This window comes from Cnephaeus nilssonii (assembly GCF_951640355.1).
Source record: "Cnephaeus nilssonii genome assembly, chromosome: 16".
Taxonomy (NCBI): domain Eukaryota; kingdom Metazoa; phylum Chordata; class Mammalia; order Chiroptera; family Vespertilionidae; genus Cnephaeus; species Cnephaeus nilssonii.
This window is the reverse complement of record NC_137087.1, coordinates 60,957,594-60,978,629: the sequence shown is the minus strand read 5'-3', so window position 1 is coordinate 60,978,629 and position 21,036 is coordinate 60,957,594. Positions and strand designations below refer to the sequence as shown.

At 55.9% G+C, this 21,036-nt stretch overlaps 1 protein-coding gene across 4 annotated transcripts in view; it reads right to left on the bottom strand.

Moving 5' to 3' along the window:
* CTBP2 (C-terminal binding protein 2) overlaps positions 1-21,036 on the bottom strand; it is a 98,187-nt gene that overhangs the window by 49,907 nt on the left and 27,244 nt on the right. For all 4 annotated transcript variants that reach the window (XM_079793207.1, XM_079793208.1, XM_079793210.1 and 1 more), the window contains one exon: positions 12,903-13,006. The gene's annotated coding sequence lies outside the window, so the exon portion shown is untranslated. The remainder of the gene's footprint in view (positions 1-12,902; positions 13,007-21,036) is intronic.

The following is a 21,036-nucleotide window of genomic DNA, read 5'->3' as shown; positions in this document are numbered from 1 at the left end:
ACACCAAGGCCAAGATTGAGCACGTCGAGGTCACAGCCGGCCTCCCCGGGCCTGGGCCCCGCCCCTCGCTCCCACAGCTGGGCAGGAACTCACTGACCTAATGTTACTGGACAGATAATTCCTCCCCTTGGGGGAAGGCTGGCGAAGCCCACGGCACCTGCCATTTCCAATCTATGTTTTGAAATGGCAAACCGGGGCCTGTGCCAGGAAGCTCGGGGGGCGGTGTGGAGGCAACCCACACCCGGAGTGAATCTCCAAATTCACCTACAGCCGCGGCGGAGGCCCCGCTTTTCACCAGAAAACCGGGCGCCGGCGTCCACCCGAACCCTCTCCGAGCCTCCGAGCAGGAAATAATTGAATTAAAGAGTTGCCGTAATTCGTTCAAGTGAGATCCAGCCAGCCAGCGGGGAGCGAAGACAGTGCTGCTGGGATCTGCCATCTTCTCGAGTGAGCAAAGAAAGCAATAGACTGTGGTTCAAAGGACAGATGGGACCTCCCTAATTGTCCCCAGATTCCTAGCAGCAGGGGTGGCAACTAAATGGTTTCAATTAAAAGTTACAGGAACAGGGAGAAGCAGGCGTGAGCTATGCCTGTGCTGATAGGCTCCTTCGGCTGAATGTGGGGTGGCTCTGCCCGATTTCAGACAGCCAGCCCAGTGCCCACAACACAGGAGCAGTGAGCCGCCCTACCACACGGCCGTGACCAGGGGACACCGATCGGTCGGTCCGATGCCCGGTCTTGAATGCCCATGTGAGTCTAATGGAGGTGAGGCTGGGCCCAAGCACCCCCACCCCACCCCCCGCCCCCCGGACAGCAGGGAGCAGCACCAGCCACACGGGTAGGGGTCGCCCCTTCCCAGAAGGTGCAGACCCGCCTGAGGACGGATCTCCGTGCCACTCTGGGCCCAGCACCAACAGGGCTGGTCAATGTGGCTCGAGCACAAGGACGACAGGCCCGGCGTCAGCATCCACCTGCGCCCGGTGACCACTGGCTGCGGGTGGGGTGTGACCGGAGGCACCAGGCCTTGCTCCCGCTGCAGGTTAAAGCCCAGTCTGGCCGGGCCTTCCCCTCCTCAGCCCTAAGAGTCCTTTCTCAGGAAGCGCTTGGAACAGCACACCCAGAGGCCAACCAGGAGAATGGAGAACAGAGAGGGGGTCTTCCCCCTAAATATTTGTAGGTTTGGTTTTCGTGCCCTTTGTGTGTGTGTGTGTGTGTGTGTGTGTGTGTGTGTGTAAAGCAAAACCAGATAGTAATACGTTTACCATGATAAAAAACCTGGGAATACATAAAAATTGAATATTCCTTAATTACACAGAACACCGTAAGTTAACTTTTTGTTACTGCAGTTAGTATTTCCTGCTCCATCTTCTTTTCTGAGAGCAGGAAAGAAAAATGCAAAATAAAACAAAATAACAGGGTGATCACAAAATTCCTGCATGATTTGAGACCTGAGCCTCAGGAATCTAACACGGCGGATCCACAGTCCTTATTTCCCAGCTCAAAACCCACCCAAACCCACAGCCAAAGAAAACAAAGGAAGAACAGTTTCTGGTCACCGGAACGCAGATTAAGTCACATGGCTGTTTGCGAAGCTAAGTGGGAGACCTCCAACGGGGTCAAGTTATCTAGACAGAACTCTGCCTGAGAAATCTCATCTAAGATGACTCACACGCATTAAGGTTAAAAAAGGAAGTTACTTCTAACTCAGGTAAGAAATACAGAAGTCTCCGTAGCATGAAACATCTCCCGGAGGCTTGTTTAGCGAAATTAACTGGCAGGTTAATAGGGGGGTAATGCCTGATATACAAGAGTGCCCCAATTTCTTCAGAGAAATTAACATTTCAATCCCGTTTTTATCTAGAAGTCATTAAACTGCGCCATGAATTATTGGAACTGTAGGAGCGAATTAACGCTATTCATCAGCGGGGTCCAGGCCCTTCCGAGTGCATCCGTGATGGGAGAGCAGCCCTCACTTGTATCGCTGCTCATTAAAGCACACCAGCTTTGCCGCTCAGTATATAAAACTGTCCCCTCTTCCCGTAATTCATATTACCACAAGCCAACTCACATCCTAAACTATTACACGCCTCCAGTTAATTTTTGCAGCCTTTGCCGGAACTTTCAATGACAGTAGTGTGTGAACCTGCTGACTAGGGACTGCGTGTGCCCTAGCATCAATGTTGGCGTAACAGCGCGATCTGAGCCATGCTTGCTGAGGACCTGGTTGAGGGAATGGGTAAGCCAGGTCCGCTCGTGGCCCTTAGAAATCCGGTGACAAAACTGACCGGTCTCCCGCTCACCTGCCCCTCCGCACCAGCCTGGGGAGGAAGGGGGAAAAGGCTGCACAGCCCCGTCACCCCAACTCCGCGTCTACCACATTTCAGCCAACAGTGACGACGGGCAACTGTTTGTCTAAGACCTCCATTCTCTCCCTGGGGAGCCAGGTGAGGATGGGGGTCCGAGAAACCCCTCACCTGGTCCAGCTGCAGGTGCCCCAGTCACACATGCCACAAGCAGGTGTGTACCCCCATGTGTGTGTGAGTGTCTGCACGTGTGTGTGTGTGTGTGTGTGCATCTAAGTGTGCTTGATGTGCAAGTTCCGTCAGAGATGAGTAGTCCGGGTGCTGGTAACTCGAAGACAGGCTGTCTGCAATGCTGACCTTTGCCAAGGTGTCTGCCGGCCTACAGGTGTCTGCAGAGGGGATCTGAGGCCACAGTAATGACAGCGCAGCAGCCGCAGCCAATGACCGCGTTCCGACAGTGCACCCGGAAACCGGCGGAGACCACCTTGGCCACCCATCAGTCACTGCCAGGGCGTGAGCCGGGTGTGTCCAGTCCTGGGAACAGGTGTGGGCCTGCCCCCCCCGCCCCCGGGTCCAGCCTGGGGGCCTGGTTCCTGCGAAGTCCAAGATGCATGTCCTAGTGTGGCCCACCCGGGCTTGGTCTGTGGGGACTGGCGCTCCAAGCCCCACACATGCATCTCAACTGAGAGCATTCAGCTCGTCAGGAAGCCTCTTCCTAGAGGCTGTTTGTAAACCAGCCTGGGCTCTACCGTGAGAGAGGACAGAGCATCCCGCAAGTCAGCAGCCAATCAGGTGCCTTCAACATCAAACCTTTTCCCACCAACACCCGGACTGTGTGGGGAGCTGGTAATGGAGCAGAGCATTCTGGGTGTGCGGGTCTCACCCAGCCCAGGTACCAATCCTATTCTGCTCCTGCCAAGGGCCAGGAGAAGTGGATCAGCCGCCATTATCCATTAAACTTGGGATAAATAAGGGTCCTCCCCACACCTGCAGGACCCACCACACACAGGGAATGGGATGGGCTGTGCCTGATTGACCAGCACGCTCACAACACTCAGCTCGTGGGGCTTCCACTTCCGGGCAAGTGCTGGACCAGTCTGGATCCCCCCATCCACCCCAAAAAAGCCGCTTTCACCTTTGCCCTCCGTGGCCAGGGAGAGCCGGTGTCTGAGGCCAGCGCTCAGGCTCACTGAAGGGCCCTCGGTCCCTGACGCGATCGGAAGCACCTGTCACCAGCGGCTGGAAAAGCTCCTTCTCAGGAGGAGGCTCGCCGGGCGCAGCCCCCCCAGCCCCTCACACTTCACAGGAGAGGACGGTAGTTGGGGCTGCACAGGTTGGCAGGAAAAAATAAGCTCTCGCGGGGCCCAAACCACCGCCCGAGGGAAAGCAAAGGCGCCCCGCTCCCAGGAAGCGCAGCACCCACAAGAATGGCAGGTTCCGGGGCTGCCCAGGACCAAGGCCACAGGCTCTGAGCCCATCACTCCAGCCAGTCTGGTCTAGGCTGGGGTGGGGGGGCGCGGAGGAGAGGACAAGACTAGGGCCGGCCATCCTGGGTCCCTCCCAGAACCACTCAATCCCGGCCCACGCTGGCCAGAGGCACCCTCACACCGGAATCCTGCGTGGCCTCAGGCCGGGCCCCTAGGCCCCAGAAAAAGGCCCCCAAATTCCACGCTGCCGAACCCTGGTGGGGAGGACACGGGCTGTGTCCGCAAGGTCACGTAGACCCAGAAAACCTCATCTGCCCGAGACCCGAAGCCATTAGCTGTGTTACTGGCAAGCACAGATGTTGTCTATATCTAAAAATTCCCAAACAGATCAATTAGCATATTATAACGGATTTACTTCCACTTTCCCTTGACAGATCATAAAAGCCAAACACAAGGCGCAGTCTGAAACTGACAAGTGCGTGCGGAGGAGAGGCCTTATTAAACGGAGACAACAGCAAAGAAGACGGTATTTATAATGATTAGCCACCTACTTAATTCTAAGAGCAAAATGTCAAAAGCTATAAATCCATTCCTTTGGTAACTGAAGCTCGACATCAAACAAGGCGCTTCTGCGCGGAGAAGGAGGCCCTGGCGTCTCCCCACATTTGAGCCCCACGAGGTGGCTGCTCTCCCGCTTTTGCACTCGGCGTGCGTGGGAAAGCCAGAGGCTGGAGCTCGGGGGCCATGTGTCGCCTGCACCCCCCCCCCCCACACACACAACCCGAAACGGTGGCAATAAATTCTAAAATGAAAGAAGTTTAAATACCACAAACGTGTGCAAACGTTAACGGAGTCTAGGACATGTGCTCACTCCTCCTGTGACAAGCAGCTCAGCTTAAAAGGAGAAAATCTCCGCCTGTCTGGGGGCTTGTGTGTTTCACCTGGCTGTTTGGGGGAGACACATGGAAGAGACGCCCAGACAGACCAAGGCACACAACACTGCTCCCCCGCAAGTGTGTGCCCCGGCCTCCCGTGTAGGTTCAGAATCCCCCTTTGGGGCGGGGCGGCCAGGCAGAAGAGCGAGAGCAACGCGGAACCCAGACGGGTTTAAGAGATGAGGAGCGGCCCCCTCCCCATGCTTCCCGAACCCCCTCCCGAGACTGCGAATCGGAACCTGCATTGCAAGAGAACGTGTTTAATGCAGAAGAGAGGAAGCCGAGGGCACAGAGGTATGCATTCAATCTCTGTGGGCACAGCACTACATTTTAAATGCGATGTGTTTTTCTGAATTTCACTGAACGTACTACAGATTCCACGTTGTCTTGTTATTACTACTATTTTGACTAAGTTCTCCTTTCCTAATAGGTGTCTCTTTTATGGCCAGGACTGTTAATAAAAGTAATGTGATATTACATCATGCCATCAATTGAATCTTGAGAAAAGATTACGGCGATCCAAGGATCTCATAAGCCCCAGGCTCTGATAATTCCAGCCATTATTCAGTGTGAAATTCAAACAGTCTGAATTCATTACCATTGCTTGTTACAAATCTGCATTTTTAGAATTTGCCATAAAATGCAGGAGTCCAGGGCGGTGACCTGGATCTAACAGGCTTTCATGGGAAGCGGCCGAGCTGGCAGGCACTCCAGCGCTGCTCTCAGATCAAGCCGCCTGCGCTGGGCCTCTCCATGCTGACCTGGTCACCGCCCCAGGGACGGGACTGCACCGCCCCCACCTCCCGGTCACATGGAATGTCCGCGCAAACTGCAGAGACTGGGAGCCATCGGCAGAAGAGGGGGGACCTGCTCCCACAGAAGGAAGCACCTGTAAACAGGTGCGCAGGCAGCCAGTCACATGTGGGAGCAGTCCTTCCCGTCACCCTGCCGAGGCTCGGATCCCCTCCCTCGCACAAAATGAGTGGAACTGGGAGGGAAAAGGCTCCAGGGAACCCCAAACCCTCCCTCCCTGATGAAGAAACATCACTAGCAGGTTGATGGAAAAGGGGGTTTTTGCTTCCCACGTCCAAAGTCCCAGCAGAAAACAGGACAGAACTGTCTGTTATGAGCAAGGAAGTCTGGAGTCCTCGTCACCTTTCGCCTGAGTGTTCCTGTAACCTGGACGCCAGGCGTCTCACTGACCCCACAACTCGGCGATGGACCGTTACTGCTCACCCCCATTTCACAGGGGGAACCCAAGTCAGTAAGCGCAGAGGGGTTTCGTCCGCCCAAGGTCAATGCCATCAGAGGGGGCCAAGGTCATGCTGCAAGCATTCCTGGCCCTATGTCAGCGCCCCCCCGCCCCCCATCACCAAGGCGACGGCCAAGTCTTTGCCTTCCCCACGCAAACACGAGGAGGATGTGCCAAAGCCGTGGGGCTGCTGGAGGGAGGGAGCGGCCGCTGACGCGGTTCCCAACTACAGCGCCGGGCTGCTTCCCGGCCAAGGCGCGCGCCGTGTCAATCTGCTGTTGAAACGCGCAGGCAGAAGGCTTTCCGGCTTCCACAGGCCTCCGCGGTGCTGCCATTTAAGCCCGTGGGAGATCAGAGAACAAATCACTGTGAATCCCCTTCCAGGAGGAAGTTGCAGCCCTCTGCCGCGGTTAGAGGTCATTCCAGCTGTAATTAGGGAGCAGCAGCGAGTTTCCATTGAATTACGAAGAGCCAGCACAGTCCTCTCCAAGTTAAGGTCTTTAACCGCCGTGGGCCTGGGGCCATCAGTTACACGCAGGAAATACCAGCTTCCAAAGCGCAGGGCAGGCAGGGAGGTGGCCACCACGCTGGGTCCACGAAGGAACCTGATACACAGGCCATCTGTCCCTCATCCCGAGGGACCGGGGGTGATGGACGCGGGAGCCAGCTGGGCCTCCTCGCAGTGCTCGTAATCCCAGCTCTGATGCCACCCTCGCCCAGGAGGCTGCACAGCACCACGCCCCGGGAGACAGGAGGGTACAGGGGTCCCCAAGGCCCACGGAATTCCAACTCCCAGCCCTGCCCGCAGGCCGGGGAGGCAGGGGCACGCCTTTGCTTGGGCCGGGAAGGCTCAGGATTCATGCTTTGTTCTTTCAGGACACGCGCCTCCCCAACAGGTAGCGCGGCACGCTGGGCTGCCTTCTGTCTGCAGAAAACCCTCCCAGCTAACGCCGCCAGCCCTGCCCTCCAGACAGATGCTGGGACGGGCCGGCCGTGCCAAACCACCCCGGTCCCACTCATTCAAAACAGAGCCGCGGCTTCCATAACGTGCAGGCCATGGACATAAACGTATGGAGACCACGAGGGCAATGGACAGGGTTCCAATCCCAGTGGATTACCGGTATTAAGATGCTGATGAGGCCGAGAGCACTTGATCTAGACCAGTGGTCGGCAAACCAGGGCTCGCGAGCCACATGCGGCTCTTTGGCCCCTTGAGTGTGGCTCTTCCACAAAATACCACGTGTGGGCGCGCACGTTCAGTGCGATTGAAACTTCGTGGCCCATGCGCAGAAGTCGGTTTTCGGCCTGGGCGAGTCTGTTTTGAAGAAGTGGCGTTAGAACACTCAAGGGGCCAGAGAGCCGCATGTGGCTCGCGAGCCGCGGTTTGCCGACCACGGACACAGCACCTGCCCTCACACAGTGCTGTCCCCACATTTTCGCCCCCGCGGCCATGCAGTGTGGAAGCAATCCATCTGGTCCGCAGAAGGGGCGGGACGACGGTCACCGTGACCGCGGGGCGATCCGTAAAGCTGCCCTGCCCAGGCCCCGGCTCCCTCCTGAGCGGGGCAGGCCTCCTCCTAAGACCAGGGAAGCCCACCGCCCTGGCCGCTTCAGCTGAATTTTCCAAGGAGCTGCAGGCTGCACCGGGCCAGACCGACAAAGGGCTCCCGTCGGTTAAACAGCGTATAGCTGGGCGGGAGAGGAGGCGCCGCAGAGGAGGTGCTGAGGTCCTGGGCCCGGGAGCCTGATACCTTTGCCACGTTTCCTGCAGATCTCCGACATTAAACGGCAGTGCGATCCCGTCCAATGCCCCAAGGCCCGCTCCCAACAGACCCCGGGATGGAAGCTCACGGGGGCTGATCCGTCGGCCTGAGAGAGAGCGCACTGGGGGCGCCGAGTGGGAGCCGCTGTTCTCAGGACACATGTATGAAGACGTGGAAATTAAACACCGTAACCCGACGCCCAGAACTGCTGCTCATCCTTGGTTTGTTTTTCCCCCCACACACATTATTTCCTATTGTTCTAGCTTTCTGCCACACTAATGAACTTGAACAGCGTCTGCAGCGCCCCCCGCAGGTTGCTGCTGTTCTTTTAAATAGTACACCGCTGAGAAATTGATTTGTTTGCTGCCGGGCCTAAGGAAACCGCATCATGAAATATGGATAAATGTCACCGCTCGGCTGCCTCTCAGGATAAGCACAGGAAAACGTGCCCTTTTATTACCTGCTTACGCAGGAGCCCGCTCGGGGCACATGTTCACACGTGTCACCCATGTGCTCACACAAAACCCGCTGAATTACGCAGCACTTTCTTTTAAAACCTCCTACTTATCCTGAACGGGTCCAAGTCTAGGGGAATTATCTTAATTGCTACGTGGCAAGAACGCATTCAGCTAACCACGAAGGCTGCGTTTTTAACAGCATGAGGCCAGGTGGGAGTTGCCATTTGCCAAAAATAAATGCGTCACTCAATAAATAAAGCAAATGTGTTCCGGGGGCGTTAGAAGGCAGGTGAGGAGGGAGCCACGGGCACCAGGCGTGGGGACACACTCCCCCCAGGGACAGCCGAGTTGAGATGAAAAACATCCAAGCAGCCCGATTCCATCAGCGCCACACGGACCGTTTCTTGGGCTGCAAAGTGGGTCTTTAGCAACTGTTGCTGGGAAGCTGCTCCTCGAACCGGGAGTGGTGTGTGTCCCTCCGTAAGAACCTAGATGGGAGTATAAACGGAAACCGCCTAGAACTAAGACCATGCTAACGAAAATGCCACTGGTCTAATGCACGCTAGGAGCACTGACTGCAGTGGTGGTAACACATAAATACTAAACAAAGAGATTCACACACACACACACACACACACCCTTTTCCTCTCTCGTTAATCATACCTGATTGGCGACCCAACCTTTTTTACGAGAAAGCTAATTTCCTACCCATTCACACTTCCACATCATCAACCTGAAACTTACAGTGAACAGAAAATAACCATTTCCTGCAACAAGGGCGGCCCTGACCTGGCAGTCCCCCCCCCCCCCCCACCCATTCTCCTTCCCTTTAACACACGCGGGCTCCGGGCCTCAGAAACAATGGCCATCAGTCCTCGGGCATCCGCCTCTGGCTGTTCCCTAACTGGGCGCAGTGACCTGAGCATCGCAGTAAAAATGGGATCCCAGCCAGCACCATAACCATCTCAGAAAGAGGTGGACTTCCCGCCTACCCTGCATCACTCCTCGATGGGGGGCTCAGTCACGACCCCCCTCCCACCCACCAGGGGAGAGAAGACCACTGTTCCCCCCAAGCGGGGCCCGCCCTGGCCAGGAAGCCGGGAAGTCCAGGCAGGCTTGCTGACTTCAGACCCCGGATGACAGAGTGGAAACGAAGACCCGCTGTTTGATTCTGAGCCTCCCTGGCTGGTAAATCCGCTGATGAGAACCAGCAGTTGTGAGGGGCGGAGGAGGCGAACAGCCACCAGAGCAGAAAGCAGCCACCAGGAGGAGTCGGGTGGGGCGCGGCCCTGTGTGGCGGGATGAGGACACTGCGAACAGAACCGGGGGACAGGATGGGGGACTCTCTGGTCCTCGCCAGGAGGAAAGGAGGGCTGCGTCAGCTCCTCCCAGGGAATGGCTCCCAGTGAACTTGGATCTGCAGCTGAGCTGGCTGCGGCTCCCGCACCTTCCCCCGCAGATGAGGGGCCTGGCCTCGGCCTCTGGCTGTGGTTTCCGTGTGGGCATGCGCCTGCGGCTGAGAACAGAGCAGGGCCGCAGGGCCCAGTGCAGGCTGAGAGGCCACAGGCAGGACCAGCGTGGCCACTGCCCCCCAACAGCCGGAGCCCCCAGGTGTGGGGTTCGTTCTGAAGGAAGGCAATACTGTTTTTCAAGAAAGAAATCTGTCTGGGCAGACACAGGGCCGAGGCCCTAATGACTGGGGGGGGAGACGTCACCGAGCCTGCTGGCCCGATGGAGCCCCGTTTCAGAGGGCCCGCAGCCTGGTCCCCATGACAGACCTAGGCAAGGCCCTCCCGCCACCAAGCGCCTCAGCAGCGCCCTGGGGGCTTCAGATGGCCTTTCCCTGGCGCCTGATGGAGATCTGGCAATAACGGCGCGTGAGCTCCTCCGGTGCCGGCGGCCGGATGCTCGGCGGTGTCTCTGCCGAACCACAGCCGCCACTACCCACCATCATCTCACCGAACAAAGCCAGGCTGACTTCCATTCCCACTCGTTTGTAGGCATTTAACAAAAAGCACTTATTTTTCCCTGGCGCTTTTGTTAAAATTACAAGGTGACTGGGAGCCGCTATAAATATTAATGCTCAATAACAAAACAGCACAAGACAAACGACGACCCGTGTGAACCCACGGAGACCTAGCTCAGCCCCAGGAGGAGTGGGCCAACCAGGGCGCGTCGTAACAGTAACCAGGGGAGAGTGGATGGCAGGAGCAGAGCTGAACGCAGTCTGTCCCCGCTCATCGGTACGCGCAGAGCGGGCCTCTCTGGGGGAGAAAGCTGAAGTGTTTGGTTTGGAGTTATTAAAAAAAAAGCCACATTCCAAAATACCGAGTCTAGAATAATAGGTTTACACAAAGCTATTAAATGAGGACACACTCAACATTACTGAGACGACAACAGTGGAGCAGAAGGTTCCAGCACTCCCGGCCGGCCTTTGAGGCTGCGACTTTTCAGGAGCGCGGTGGTCTTCGCCCGCCCTTCCCCTCGCCACGTTGAAAAGGCCTGTCCGTTCCCGGGCGCAGCAGTGAGCCCCCAGGCCAACACGGCCCTCCCTGGCTGCGACCCCAGATGCCCCTCTGGCGTGGCTTCGCACTGACTACAGGCAGGGCTTTGTGTGCGGCCGTCCCAAAAGTGGGGTACACCTTCCTGGCCAGAGTGACGCGTCATAGAGAGGGCCAAGAGTTGACACGTACTTTCTGGGGACCTGAGAGAACGCCCCCGTGAGTACATGCCAGGGTGGTCAGGGGTGCAGGTTAGCCCACTGGCAGGCGCTCGGGGCTCAAGAACCTGACCCGGAGGCGTGTTGCAACTTCATTCTGACATCGGACGCGTTTATGCAAAGTTAGCATTCTGAGATCGGGACCCCCACTACACAAGATCCCACAGCGGCTCAATTATTAGGTTGAGTCAAATGAAAACGCTATTACTCAACCGCTGTTGGTATTTTAAAAGCCCATTTCATCCCTGCACTATCAACTTCCACAGTCACATCTTGAGAGGAAGTAGTTTTCCAACCCACGGTGTCTATGAAATGTACTGAGCACTGCTCTCAAGGCTGGGCTATCCAGACAAGAGGACCCCCCCGCCCCCTGCAGCAGGTGAGCCTCGGGCCCGGGGCACAGCCAGTGCTCGGACTCCGTGGGCCCACAGGAGTCCGATGAATTTATTTCCGTCCCCCCTGAAAACACCTTCAAACCCAGCACCCCCAAACTGGGACTGAGACCCCCCAAACCCAGACCCACAAAGACCTGGCACAGCAATGTTTCTGCGAGTCCTGGGCCAATTCCAGCGTGCGCGCAGGGCCCACGTGAAGGAAACGGGCGCTTTCTGGTTGAGAGGGACCGCCGTGACTCACTAACAAATGCTCCGGCATGTCTAGTCTCTCGCCGCCGCTAACGCGGAGGTGCTTGGGGTGGCTCAGGTTGGTCTGCTCCGGTAAGGGGTCCTCGGGGGGTGTCATGCTCCGCTGTGGCCTCTGGCGGGGCAAGTCCTCTTGGGCCACCCCCAGGAAAGGTGTCCTGGCGTCTCCATCCACCTGAACAGGGGGATCCCTGAGACCGCCCCAGTCCAACTATCAACCCACAGGCTGGGCCCCAGAGGGCAGAAGAGGCGACAGCTGGTGACCAGGCGGGTGCATGGGCATTCCCAGCTGACACCCCTCCATGCAGTGAGGCATGGAGGGCGACGCGGGCACAGTGAGCCCCCGCTGGTTGGTTCAGCCTGAGGTTCAGCTCGGCTGCCCCCTGGCGCTCCCAGCTCCGAGGGACACTAAGGCCACAGCGGTGACCTTGACCTTTCCTTAAAATGGAGACTCCATCCTATGTACACTTTGGGGAACAGTGTAAGGGTTTGGCGGAGGAGACACTGAGGAAATGTGCTCACACGCTCTTTCTTCTTGCTTTGCAGTGACGTCGGCTCACGGAGGGACGTTTTGTAAAGCAGGATAGACTCAACCACTTCCGAGCGCTGCCACTTGCGGGCCGATCCAGGTTTTGTGAAAAACGGCTAAAGGCGTGCTGAAACTAAAGCCAGGCCCCGGCCCCGGCCCGCCCCGGGGGAGGACGGAACTCCATCGCTACTTTCTCAACCACAGCCCCGTGAGTGCAGACAGAGCTGATCGCCTTCCCCGCTCACTCACACCCCCCCCCCCCACTCACATCACCCCCCCACCCGCTCACTCACATCCCCGCTCACTCACACCCCCCCTCACTCACACCCCCGCTCACTCACATCACCCCCCCACCCGCTCACTCACACCCCCACTGCCCCCCAGGACTCAGCCAGCGCCTGCTTAAGCCACCTGGAGGCTGGCCATGGAAGTGTAAGCTCACCGAAGACGCGTGGCCAGCAAGCTGCTTGCGCCCTAAGGAAGGCACCTACCACTGTGCGACTCGAGGGGGACGAGGCCGTCTCCCTAACTCATCTTTATTCTTTGTAATTAATGTGTCAGGAAGTCCTAACACGACTCCCATTCTGACCCGAGTTCCTAGCAGCAGCGTTCCCGGTGACTTATCTTTATAGCAGCAGCAGCAGCAGCAATCATTTCACCCGGAACTATATTGCTTCAGTTAATTACATGTATTTTGCTTCTGATAAATGAAAATACCAAATGCAATTAATTGAACGGCAATCAATATGGCCCTGCATTGGACATCCCAATGAAACTCTGCCGGCGATCCATAGTCATCCACTAATTGAAAACACATTCCGAAGGGGTTCTAGAAAGCCTGAACTTTTACCTGCAGGCACTTTACAGTAACTCACCAAAATAAATCTGTCCACGAACTCTACGGTTCCCACGATGGGCTGTCCGTCTCTTTAAGGGAATCCAGCTTCATTGGTTCACAACCGTTTACGGCGATGAATCCCTGAAAGCAGAAGGAACTGGGTCAGTGGGACTGAAGCCGCGGTGTCTGTGCTGTTTACATCCAGCCATCCTTTAATTGACTTTTCCCAGGGCCCTCGACTCCGGCTTCCAGAGGTTATTAAATGGATTCATTAAAAATACTATTTGTCTTGCTTTAGTCACAGCGCAGATCACATTAAACAGTGGAGCAGCAGAACAAATGGACCTTTCCATCTCTCCCGACACGAAGCCCCGTGTGCAAAACCAGCAGCTGACGTGTCATCGCCGTGAAAATACACTCCGTCTCCCAGTAGCCAGCAAAGGCTGCACACAATCAATACCGCCGAGCAAGAAGTATCACCCACTGTGGGAGTAATGTAGAGCTACACACGGCAATTCGCAGGCCCAGTGCCATTAGCATAAATGCTGACAACTGTTAATCCACTGCAACTCTGATTAACGGTTGCAGTTGTCCATTAATAGAAGGCGTTTTAACTTACTACTAAAATTGATTACTCAGTTAAGAATTCAATCCTAATGTTCAATAAAATTGCACTTTCTTGGCAAATGCAATATGAAAAGAGGTGATGCATTAAAGAGAACTCACATTTATTTTCCGATACATGGAATGAAGAGCAAATACAGGGGCCCTCCCGCATACTCTGAACCACTTCCTGTCCACACGGAGCGGCAGGGGCCAGAGGGGAAGGGGCTCGTCCTGCGGCAGAGGAAAGGCAAACACCTGGGCAGCGGGTGCGGCCACGCATCTTTCCTGTGGCTTTCCCACAGAACACTGAATTTCAACGTTTGAGTTGCCACGCAACTGGAGTGTCTGTGTTGTGAGGAAGCCTTTCCCAAGTCCCGTGAGGGAGGGAGGGCTGGTGTGGATGGTGGAAATGAATGGCTGTGGCCAGCGCTGGCCACTGCCAACCCCACCTTATAATTGGTCAGGATCCCTATGACTGATTAATATTAAAAATGTCTGACATTACTGTAACCACCTTCTCAACCACATTCTACCTTTCAAACCATTCAAATCTCAGGAAACTAGAGTTTATTAGCGTTTCTCCTCTTTTAAACAGTCTTGGGAGCCATCCTGTGACGTATCCTGCCGGATTATGTAGCAAATCAGAGAGGAACGCCTGGATTTCCCAGGCCCCCGACTCCCCATCTACGAAAGCCAGAGTCCCGTGTCATGTTAACGTGAGGAGGCAGACACTCCGGGCGGACGCAGCCAGGTCCTCCTCATGAGGGTAGGAGAGCGGTGGCAGGAGCGTTTCTAAAGACCTGCTCAAGTTCAAGAAGGAATCTGCTCTCCCCCCCACCACCACCTTAAACATTCAATTTTCTAGTCAAGGAAAGGGGGGCAGAGACATCCCAGCCTCTTAGTGCCAGGGAGTGGGGGACTAGTATAGGCTCTCAGGAGTCCCAAGCCTCTGATGTAACAGTTTTATGTTAAATAAGCACCTACTATGGCCAAGGATCCACATTTTTGAGGTGGTGAGAGCTTGTCCAGAAAACTCCTATGCACCCTTCAAAACCCATCCTGTATCTTCTGTAATACCTTCCTTGTTGAATGCCAGGCTGCTGTCTACAGGCTAAATAAACGCCCTGATCCCGTTTTATTTATATCTGGGCTTCTCCATACCTGGAACATAGTAGGAAACCGAATATTTAACTAACTGCATAATGGAACTTATGTTCCCTGGCTGGTGTGGCTTATAGTGTGCCATAGGCTTCCTTTTCCCTCTGTTTCGCATGCTTTCCACAGTAGACAGGAAAATGTGCATGGATACATACAGTAAGTAATCAATGAATTTTCAAATATGTAAGGGTATTATGTAAACATGAATTTCCTGATATACATATATACATACATATATGAAGTAAAACTTAGTAGTGTCTGTAACATTACTTGTTATTTTTAGACAAAGGTCTGAAGACAAATGAACATGTTACATCCACCTGATCTTAGCGGTGGGAACAGTCTTGCTCTGAGAGGCTTCCCAGTAAAATTAACCAGGAACAGGGAACTCTGCCTGTGTAGAGGGCTTCACGGAGGAGGTGGCATTCCATGGAATTTCAAGACAGAAATCCGAAAGCTGCAGACAGACGGCCGAGCGCAGACAGCTGACTGAGTGGATGGGAGCACTAAAGGGCTTGGGAGATGGTCAGACCAGTTAAAGGGGTGCCCACTGCTACCCGAAGGTCGAAAGAGTCCTTAAAAAGACAGGAGGTACGGAAAGGCAGGAGTGTGCAGATGCCCGAGCAGCGCAGAGCGGAGTGGTCCCCGGGGGTTCGCCAGGGGAGATTTTCTCGGCAGGATCTCTCTGAGGACTCCCAGGTGCGCAAGACACGGAGGTGACTCAGCTGACCAGGATCGGCACCATGCCGCAGCCAGGGCCTCGGCTGGCCCTGTGGCCGAACAAGCCCACGTCGCCAGGGAAGGCGCCTCCACTCCCTCAGGTAATTCAGGCACCTGCCCAGCTGGGGTTAGGGACTCACTCCCAGCAAGGCCTAGCCCCGCGGGCACGAAGCACATGGACATCTGGTTTGGATGTCATGTGACAAACTGAGGGAACAGCGTCTGAGGAGTGACCCATCCCTGCACGGTGACAGCACGGTGAGACCTGAGGTTCTTACACCCACTGTAGCCACGTCATCCCTCCCGGGACGCCCCTCCACTCACTACAGCGCAACAAGAACCAAACCATATTCTTTAGCTTTGAAACAATCAGCCTTCGTTCAGGGGGAAAAACAGCCACCCCGAAAGCTAATTCTCCCCACAGCCCAACAGCCCCTGGCACCGAGAGCTGGAGGTCAAATCCACACGTCACTATTTGCCCCCTCCCCCACCTCCAGTTTTGACTTCAGTAAGCGTGCCCTCCAGGAAGACACTGCGCATGCTCGGTCTTTGTAGAGAGCATGTTGATGGAAATTCTGTAATATTAATTATGTTCAGCTGGCTTTACGTTTTAAAAATGCGAAGAGACCCAACAGCCAAGATTTTAGAACTCTAGTCTTAAAATATAAGGACAGCGCGTGGAAAACTTAAGGGACGTCTTGGTACGCAGCCACTTTGTAAACAACAAACAAGACTTTCCCGTGCTGTCCCAGATGCAGCCCGTCCAGCTGCCGGTCCGGCTCCGCCTCTCAGCCTCCCCCGATCCACCTCTGCGCCCCGCGCGGCCAGCGGATGGGACGGGCAGGGTGAGCCATCCACCGGGCCTCAGGCTGCTGGGGAAATAAACAAGCCGGGAGGATGCCAGGCTGGGGGGAGGGAGCCTTGGAAACGACCGGAAAAGTAAACAGAGGGAATCGATAAGTGGTGCCGCCGATCGGGCCAACACGAGCCAAGTTTTGGAAGAAGGAAGAAGAGGCTCGGTGAGCAGCAGCCCCCACAACAGCGTCACCCCGTGAACTCCAGCTGTTCCCACACCCGCGGCCCAGCGGGCGGCGGCGGGCAGCTGGTCTGAGCAGGCTCCCCGGCTCCCAGAAGCCCGCTGTCCCCACGCGTCCGCAGGAAAGTCAGCCGGGCCAGGGAGCCGCCTTGTTAACGCTGAGGGACCCGAGGAGTGAGAAGAGTCCTCGCCCGGGGACCGGGCCCCTAACATCCATCCGGCTCGGAGGACAGCCTGCCCGCTGGGCCCCGCAGTGGAGAGACGGGTGTCGGCTCCCATCACAAGCCACACTGTCCGTGTCTCAGCAACTGTCTTTCCGGGTTCCAAATGGTAATTAAACAGGAAAACCACCAGCCGAGGCATGCGTGCCTCTGTGAAATGGTCCAGAACCTTCCAGAAGGGGTGGAAGGAGAGGAGGCTGCTGGGAACACAGCCCCACCAACCAACAGGGTGTCTGGGAAGAGTGCCCTGCCCAGGTGTTCTCTAAGTGCCTGGCTGCCAGGTACCCCATCGACACCCCATTTGAACAGGGCACAGGGTTAGCTCGGCAGTGACACAAAACCTCTGTGCTGACAATCTGACAGAGCAGTCTGTCCCTGCCCCCACCCTGCCCCTAGGGAGAAAGGAGAGGTGTGGTCATATTTACATAAAAAGAAGAAACAGCTAAGAAGCCAAATAAAAAGGAAATGGTTGAGCCGTAACCGGTGTGGCTCAGTGGATACAGCGTCGGCCTGTGGACTGAAGGGTCCCAGGTTCGATTCCGGTCAAGGGCATGTACCTTGGTTGAGGGCACATCCCCAGTAGGGGGTGTGCAGGAGGCAGCTGTTCGATGTTTCTCTCTCATCGATGTTTCTAGCTCTCTGTCCCTCTCCCTTCCTCTCTGTAAAAATTCAATAAAATGTATTAAAAAAAGAAAATGGTTGAATAACTCTCTCTCCTGCTAATAAAGTGGGGATACCGAGGGACCCTTTCTCCCAAGTTCTGCTTCTCCACATATTTCAGTCCAGGGGCCCCACACAACCCAGACCCACACAGCTGGGGAGAAGGAGGCTCTCGGCCGGCCTCCTCACCAGCTGAGCCAACCACCCCACGGGCGCTCGCGGAGACGTGGCGGCCAGAGATGCCCACCCCTGACCCCTGGCCCCGGTCAGGAAGGGCTGTCCTGCACCCCTCAGGCCTCAGAGTAAGAAGGAACGAAGGAGTGACACGGAAGCAATGGAGTGCGTCTCCCCGGGAACTGTCCGGAGTGGAACAGGCCCCCCCAAAGGCCCACACCTCTGCATTCCGTTTACGTAACTGTCTTAACAAAGACGGGAAACAGACCCGTGGTTGTCAGGGTTCGGGACGGGGACGCTAACCCTGGAACTTTCTCTGAACAAGCTGGGTCTTGGAAGGAGGCCAGCTCTGTAAACAACCACGTGTTGCGGCCACCTGACGTGGGTGCGGCTGCAAACAGACAACGGGGGCCCTGGGGTGCTGGGGCTCCTCTGCTTCTTGACCACAGTGGTGCTCGCGGGATCCCCCCGCGCCCCTACAATCGCACGGAAGTAAACAGCGCGGACGTGAATACACGTCACACTGGAATCTGAGTATGTGTGGACTGAGTCAGTCAATTTCCTGGTCGTGTTGCTATCATTTTGCAAATTGTTACCCTGGGGAGTCCAGGTAAAGGGTATCACTTCCCTTACAACCACATGCGATTCTTCAATCGCTCCAAAGTAACAACTTTAGTTACAAAGTAACAGGTGGGCTGGAGCCTTTGGGGGTTGGTTTGTTTGGCTGGCGATGCCCAATAAACAGGATGATTCCTTCTCCGGACTAGAGCTCAGGGCGCTGCTGACTCAGAGCGGCCACAGGCGGAGTTCCCAGCTCCTGAACCCTGACCTTCGCCGCACTTGGCAAGGACGCCGGCTGCGTAAGTTCTTTCCTGGGAGCGGGCACAACTGGCTGGTTTCTCCTCCCAGCTGCCAGGTCACATCCCACAGGGCCCCTTCCCTCCCAGCGGCCCTGGGGCACCGAACACCAGGCCCGGGCTGGCCCTCGCTGGGCGGGTGGGCACCCTGGCAGCGGGCTCCGGGGCTCCCTGACCCTGCCTGGCTAAACCGAAACCGCAGGCGGCAGGCGGAGCAGGCCAAGACTGGCCCGGGCTGACGCACACGGCTCTCGCTGGGCTGGCCACCTCCCAACGCCCAGCGCCCTCCGAGAAGATTCTGGAGTGTCTTGGCAGACCACCAGAGTCAGGCGACCCACAGCGACAGTGCTGCTTGTCCAGCTGCCTGGGGACCTTGCCGGCGCCCTCGAACCGCACGTCAGCATTTGTGGCAAAACTCGGTCACACTGTATCAACCCAAAGCTCGCCCCTGGCTCTGCGCCTGTCCTCCCAGCGCCCCTGCGGCCTCCCTTTCCCGGAGGGAGAGCTGCTGGCCGTCACCCCAGCCCTCTCCATAACGCCCCGCTGCGTCCAAGGCGCCCAAAGAAGGGAATCACAGAAGCATCTGTGCCGTTTCTGCCTTTCTTGTCCTCAGGGTCACGCTCTTCAACTCACTCGACAGGAGCTGATCCTGAATGTCTCCCAGTGACAATCACGAATGGGCCGCCCCCTCCCAAAATGTGCCGTTAAGCGCGTGTACAGGCGAAAACATATTTCAATAATAATACTCCCCCCCCAGATTCTATAAACCCTTAAGTAGCCGCTGAGTCAAAAAGCCGAACCGCATTCCAATCACCAACGCTGCCCAGCTTCCAGGCTGCCCGAGAAATAACCAGGGGCTCTCCCCTGGGAATGGAAATTACATTCTACGTGAATTAAATATATAACTTGATTAAACATGTTTATGTCTCCGCAATGACATTTAAAATAGAAGTAATCATTTTCTTTCTTAAAAGAAAAACTCTCTCAAACATAATTCGAAGCTGTCAAGCTATCTCCGGCTGCAGATCTCGTAAATGTCACCTACCTTCAAAGGCGGTGGCAGCTCCCTTTTAAACATGCGACTCCACACCGTGCGCCTGCATCCAGCGCGTTAACATACGCCGCTGGCATTCATCCTGATTAAGCACAGCGCGCCCCTTCTCCAGGGGCCCTGCCTGGGGGCGCGGGCCCAGCCCCTCTCTCCATGCGGCCGAGACTGGCCAGTCCACTGCGGCGGCTGGCTGCGACCAGCAGGCCCCGCACCAAGTCACACCCCTCATGCCTTAAGGGGCGAAGGTATCCCCCGTGACGCCTGTGCCCCTCCCAGACCTCCCGCTGAACTCGGTGTAACCCAATTCTGCGCGGCATCGCGGCCCGGCGGCAGGACTGTGCTCCTCAGATGCTGGAAGAACTCGGAACTCATCCTCCCCAGTCGATGACCTACATACTCGATTGCTTATCCTCCAACTCGGTAGCAAACACGTGCTATATTTAAACACGGAGCAGATCTATCTTCCTTCTGAAACACTTAAATACAGATAAGCCTCATATCCCGGCCCTCCTCTTCCTTTCGGCACGAGGAACGCAGGCCTTGTCAACACCAACGGCCTGGGAGCCCCGGAGAGAGCAGTGTGCTCCGTGTCTCCATGATTTCAGTAACTAGACACGAGCATCATTTGTGTAAAAAGCCAACATGAGCAGCATCCCCACGGAACAGGAGTCCTGCCTCCCAGCCCCAGGCCCACAGCAAGCGCTCAACAGAAAACCAGGCCAGTGACTGCGGTCAGTTAGGGGGTAACAAACACGCCCACACCAAGTGCCCACGGGGGCTGCTAACGCTCCCTCACCCTGAGCCGGGACGGACACCCCATCACCTTGGAGACGCAGCGCTGGCAGAAAAAGGCAGCGACCTCGCGGGGTCTGTCCTGGCTTTTCCTGGGGGACGTGGCACAGCAGCAGCTGCAGGAACCAGCCTGACATGTGTCACCAGCCCTCAATGGCCCGAGACCTCTCCCGCTGGCTGCCCGGGAAGGCGGAGAAGCAGGCCTGTCCACACCCGGAGGCCGCGGCTGCTGTCTCCGGGCCGGTGCCGCCCCCCGCAGGGCACACGCAGACTCGGGGTCTCCCTGTGGGTGCCGGACCCGCTCCCTCGCCCTCCACCTCTCCAGCAGAAAGCCAACCTTCTGCCGAACGGTTTAAAATAACAGCTCGGTTTTCACGATGGGTAGTGGTGTAAAATTTTATAGCTGCTTTATAAAACTAAACATACACCTAATTCTACAACTCAGCAATTCCACGTCGAGGAATTTATCCAAGAGAACTGAAAACACATGTCCATAAAAGTCATGTACAGAACGGGCCACAGCAGGTTTATCCAGAAAAGTCCAGGGCACAGCCGTGGCCGCACAGTGAGTGAACACGGGCAACCAGAATCCCCGCGGAATACGGCGCACCGAGCGAAAAGGAACAAGCAATCGATCCAGGCTACAACATTCAAATCCCACAAAAACATGTTGAATTAATTTTTTAAAAAAGCGCTTTTGCAGAAAGGTATGGATGGTGTAATATATGTCAATGTAATACTGCATATACACATAGGCCTGTATGTGTAGTGTATGTGTGCATATATGTACTTTATATGTTACATTCTGCAACAGGCACAAGCCATCATGCTGGGGTAAAAACGTGGTTGTCTAACGCAGTGGTCGGCAAACTGCGGCTCGTGAGCCACAGGCGGCT